The sequence below is a fragment of the Alexandromys fortis genome, unplaced genomic scaffold (genome assembly GCF_014885135.2).
Source record: "Alexandromys fortis isolate MF-2015 unplaced genomic scaffold, M_Fortis_MF-2015_v1.1 scaffold_370, whole genome shotgun sequence".
In the NCBI taxonomy this organism is placed as follows: Eukaryota; Metazoa; Chordata; class Mammalia; order Rodentia; family Cricetidae; genus Alexandromys; species Alexandromys fortis.
Window position 1 is genome coordinate 41,424 of NW_026068242.1, and position 6,000 is coordinate 47,423.

The 6,000-nt window shown below is 43.0% G+C and overlaps 1 protein-coding gene across 6 annotated transcripts in view; it reads right to left on the reverse strand.

Annotated features, from left to right (window-relative positions):
- Zcwpw1 (zinc finger CW-type and PWWP domain containing 1) overlaps positions 1-6,000 on the reverse strand; it is a 32,204-nt gene that overhangs the window by 25,720 nt on the left and 484 nt on the right. The gene's annotated exons all lie outside the window — the stretch shown is intronic.

Here is a 6,000-nt window from a genome sequence, read left to right on the forward strand (position 1 = left end):
AACCCCGACTAGAAGCTTAAAAATTGAATAAAAGGCTGCAAAATGATTATTAATTTGGCCCCATATGACAAATATGTCTTCTCCCAACTCCATAATTCCAAAGAGTATCATGAAAAATTCCTGTAAAAAGAGAAAAGGCATAGTGAAAAATCTGTGAGCTTGATGTGACATTTGGTTATTTAAAAATGCATGCTTACATGACAGGCTATGTATTCAAAACTAGCTCCAGGAAATACAAAGAACTGATCCAAAATGTCTCTGAGGAGCAGTCTAGGTAGGTATAAGGTGCATGTATGAAGCTAGCCACTGTGCTCACACACACACACACACAACTGTTTAAATACATAAAAGAATGCTCTCCACAAACTGCACGCTTTAGAATATTTAGCTTCAAAGTCTTACTTAACACTTGGGAGGCAGAGGCAGACAGATCTCTGTGAGTTGGAGGCTAGCCTAGTCTACAAAGTAAGTTTTGGGACCACCAGGACTACACAGTGAAACCCTGTATCAAAACAAAACAAAAAAACAACTTATTTAAAACTATACAGATCTCCCAGGATAATACGTTTCTGGAGCTCCAACTAACTAGGAAGAATTACAGACCACAGGGCTGGAGAGATGGCTCAGAGGTTAAGCGATCTGGTGCCCTCTTCTGGCCTGCTGGGATACATGCAGGTAGAACACAGTATACAAAATACATACATACATACATACATACATACATACATACATACATACATAGTCTTTTTTTAATTAACAATCCAGTACAACAATCTTCAGTAGTCCTCCTGTCTCCAGTGTAATCCAGCAAAATATTCACATAGTAAGAAGTTCTAAGTCTCAAACTGCAATTTATCGTTTTGTCCGACATGGTCTACTGGGCCAGGGAATTTTTCTAAACCTCAGACCTCACAACTGACAACAGAATTTAAGTCACTGGATCAGTCACTGTCTGAATGCCAGGGACCAATCCTCCATTCCATCAAGCTCGCTCTGGGCTTCCCAATTCTTAAAATTATCTTACTAGAGTGATTAGGGCTTTGGATTTTTAAGAGATCTGGTGCCCTCTTCTGGCCTGCAGGGATATATGCAGGAAGAACACTGTATTCATAATAAATAAATCTTTAAAAAGAGTGCTTGTGGCTCTTCTACATCAGGCAGCTCACAACTGCCTGTGACTCCAGCTCTAGGGGACTGGGCCCCTCTTCTGGCTTCTGCAGTCACTGCACTCACATGCACATGTACATAAATAAAGATACAAATTATGAATTACAGCAGGGCTTAGTGGCACACGCCTTTAATCCCAGCACTCAGGAAGCAGAGGTAGGCGGATCACTGAATTTCAGGCCAGTCTGGTCTACAGGAGCAAATTCCAGGATAGCCAGGGCTACACAGAGAAGCCCTGTCTCAAAACTACAAAAAGAAAAAAAAACTTACAGATGTGCCAGGTGTGGTGGCACAAACTTTAATCCCAGCACTTGGGAGGCAGAAATAGGCAGATCTCTACGACTAGAAGAGCCTGGTGTGAGTTCCAAGCCAGTCAGAGCTACAAAGTATGACCTTGTCTATCACATACACACACACACACACACACACACACACACACACACACACACTGAGGGAGGGAGGGAGGGAAGGAAGGAACGAAGGAAGGAAGGAAGGAAGGAAGGAAGGAAGGAAGGAAGGAAGGAAGGAAAGAAGGAAGGAAGGAAGGAGGGAAGGGAGGGAGGGAGGGAGGGAGGGAGGGAGGGAGGGAGGGGAAGGAAAGGATAGTTCAGCAGTTAGGAACATTTGTTGCTCCTGCAGAGGACTGAGACTCAATTCCCAGCACCCACATAGTATTTCACAACCATCTGTAACTCTAATTCAGGGGATCAGGTGCCCTTTTCTGACCTTGGCAGGTTACCAAGCACACAAATGGTGTACATACATAACATTCAGATGAAATGCTCACAAGTAAAATGAATCAATCTAATTAATTTTTTGTAAAGGGAAAAGTTATGGACTACTACTACAGAAATAAGACATCACAACTCTATAAGCAGTGATGTACAGTAAATAAATAGTTCCCCTTAACCTAAAGTTGGGATGTGAAGAACATTACCTTCAAAATTTCTAACCCAATCAATAAAGAAGAAAAAGTCAAGAAGTTACTTTCTAATAAGTCAAGCTGCGTCTCCCTGTCTGAGATGAATTTGCTTCTTCTACAATAGCAAATACTAAAACGCTGACTTGGAGAGAGAAAAAACTAGTTTAAAAAATATACAAAATACCAGCCTGCACTTGTTAAGAGTGTAAAGGCAGAAGCAAATGACATGAAGTCTCTTTTCACTTTCCACGTTATATTTTTGAGCAGAGTCTCTCCGTGAACCTGGAGCTTGCCATTTCAGATAGACTGGCTGGTCAACAAGTCCCCAGTATCCATCCGTCTCCAGCTCACAGTGCTGAGGCCACAGACCCACAGCACCACGCCCAGTTTTTTGTGTGGGTGTCGGTGATCCTCTACCTGTGCGGTAGGTAGTTACTTGCTATCTCCCCAGTCTTTATTTGAGGTTTTTTTAAAGATTTGTTTATTCATTATATATACAATATTCTGCCTGCATGTATCCCTGTGGGCCAGAAGAGGGCACCAGGCCTCATTACTGATGGTTGTGAGCCACCATGTGGTTGTTGGGAATTGATCTCAGGATGTCTTATCCTCTGAGCCATCTCGCCAGCCCTCCATTTGAGGTCTTAATTTCTCTTTTCTCTCATATGAAATGGATATGAGGAGGAAAACGGAAACAAAGAGACAATCCCACCTGGAAAGACAGCCCTGACGCTAAGGGAAAGTGCTTGTTGCTCTTCCAGAGAACCCAAGTTCAGTTCTCAACATCCATGGGCGGCTCACAACTGCTTATAACCCCAGCTCCCCAGGATCTGACACCCTCTTCCAGTCTCGGCAGGCATTCACTTAGATGTGGTTTGCACACATACTTAAAAAAAATGATTATAATAAAACTTCTTGGACTCCTCCACAAATTTTTAAGAATATAAGAGACCAAATCTGGTATGCTGGAAATTATGGCAGAAATGTCTAATCAGGATGAGAAATTCAAGGCCAGCATGGACTACACGAGACCATACCCCAGTGAACAGGGAGGGGGACTCATAAGATCTGAAGGCAGCACTAGTTGCTGAGGGAAGAAACATTCAATGGTGAAGCTACTGGTAAGATGGGAATAAGAGAGGACAGTTGTGTGAATATGATCGAATTATATACATGTGCAAATTTACCACAATGAAACCATTATCATATATAACATATGCTCGTAAACTTAAAATATGTTTATAAATAAGTTTTAAACAAACCTGGTATAGCGAACTAATTTAATTTAGCGCCGCCAATATTTGTCAAAAAACATTAATTATCCACCTTATAATGTCCTGAATACGCTGTTATTCCCTCTTTATATTGATTCTCTGTTCCTTAAAGAAAAACAGCCCCTTGAGTACTGTCTATTACCACAGATTCCAAGGTTTTCTAAAAATCACAAAGATTCTATTTAATACCAGCATTCATGAGGTTGAGGCAGGATCTAAAGTTCAAATTTGAGGTCTATAAAGCAAGACCCTGTGATTTAAAGGGACTATTTTTAACCTCCTGTAAGCTAGGACAGTGAGTCGTGTCTGAATTCCAGCTATAGGGGCACTGAGGCAGGGGAGTGAGCTCTAGTTTGAGACCTATAGAAAACCCTTGCCAAATTAAGAAAAAGGAAAAACCTCCTGTATTGAAGTTTTTCATTTAAGACAGTCAGGGGCTCATGGCTGTAATCCCAGCACTTGAGAAACTAATGAATTCCGTTGCTGGAACTTTGAGTACAGACTGGGCTACAAGTGACTTCCAGAACAGCCAGGGATACAGACAAGACCCTGTCTCTGAGAACAGATAGACAGACGAGATGGCTTAGAGGGCAGGGATGCTTTCCGCCAAGCCTAGGGAGCTGAGATTGGTTCCAGAGCCCACGTGGGCAGGGTGGGGGAAACAGGTTGCCCTCTGGCCTCCACATGCTGTATGATATGTGCACACGCCAACACACAAGCACACCTCACACAACAAATAAATAGATAAGGGTAATAAAACCTTTTAAAATAAAATTCATTTAAAATTTTCATTTCCTTTAAGATGGAGTTAATGGTCTTTTGACATTAATGTCTAACAGCCTATGAGCGCCTGCCTATTCTCATGATTTTGATTAACTGTTATTTTTGAAGTTCCCTTTGTGAGCACGCACGCATGCATGCATGCTCTGCAAATTTATTTTGGGTTTGTTTTGTTTTTTGTTTTTCTTTTTTTTTTTTTTTTTTTTTTTTTTTTTTTTTTTTTTTTTTTTTTTTTTTTTTTTTTTTTTTTTTTTTTTTTTTTTTTTTGGTTTTTTGAGACAGAGTTTCTCTGTGGCTTTGGAGCCTGTCCTGGAACTAGCTCTGTAGACCAGGCTGGTCTCGAACTCACAGAGATCCACCTGCCTCTGCCTCCCAAGTGCTGGGATTAAAGGCGTGCGCCGCCATCGCTGGGCTGAAAGCACCCATTTTTATTGTCTGTCCCAAAGAGAACTGGTGATTTTATTGTCTGTCCCAAAGAGAACAGCCTCCCAAGTGCTGGGATTAAAGGCGTGCGCCACCATCGCCCGGCTTCTGCAAACCTTTTAAACATTTAACAAGTAAAGAAAGACTAGAAGTCCATCTACCCTGACCAAATTGGCTTTCAGAAGTCATTACCCAAGCTAAACGTTCCACAGAAAATTTCAAATAAAACCCTTGAGTGTATTATTATTATTAGTTCAGGGTGGGGGCTGGAGGAGTAGAAAGGAAGCCGGACGGTGGTGGTGCGCGCCTTTCATTCCTGCACTCAGGAGGCAGAGGCAGGGGGATCTCTGTGGACAGCCTGGTCTACAAGGCCAGTTAAAGGACAGCCAGAGCTACACGGAGAAACCCTGTCTCAGGGAGAGGAAAGAAAAGCGGAGAGGAAGTCCAAAGATGTGGTCACTTGCGGGAAAAGCAGTATTCTTCGGGGAGAGGGGGGGTGGGGGGTCCGAGACAAGGTTTCTCCGTGACACAGAGAACTCACTCAGTAGATAGACCAGACTGGCTTCGAGCTCACGGGGATCGTCCCGCTTCTGTCTCCCGGGTGCCCGGATTAAAGATGTGCACCACCACCGCCCTGCGCAAGTTTCTTTCATCACAGCTCACGTCATTTCACGCTCTTGACATCAGTCTCTGGATTGCTGCCACTCGTGTTCCGCCCCGCCTTGTCCCAGACCTGAGGCTGGCCCTCGGGATGTTCTCACTTCAAGCAGCCTGAGTCCTATTCCTTGGCAGAGCGCACGCCCTTTCGGCTTCCATTCTATCAGGATGCGGTGCCATAAACACCCAGCCCCATGGAGAAACCCCAAAATAAGAACCTTCACTGGTCCTCTACCTGTTCTTCACCAGTTCTCTTTGGGACAGACAATAAAAATGGGTGCTTTCAGCCCAGCAGTGGCGGCGCACGCCTTTAATCCCAGCACTCAGGAGGCAGAGACAGGCGGATCTCTGTGAGTTCCAGGCCAGCCTGGTCTACAAGAGCTAGTTCCAGGCCAGGAACCAAAAAAGCTACGGAGAAACCCTGTCTCAAATATCAAAAATAAAATGGGAAGAAAAAGAAACATCTTGGTTTCACTGTATATTCAGGCTATGAAACAGAAACTAGTTGAAGTTAGTGCAAAGGAACTGGGAAGCAATGACTTATAGAACTTCATCTGGTGCATTTAAATTGCTTTTCATCTCAACAAGAGCTCTGGAGAAACACACTTTCAAGATGTATTTTATGTATGGTCATGAGTTTTCAATAAATGGGTACTTCTTAAGAATTCAACTTACAAACCAAAGAAGACACTAAGAGAAACATACATGGATCTAATCTACATGGGAAGTAGAAAAAGACAAGATCTCCTGAGTAAATTGGGAGCATGGGGAGCATGG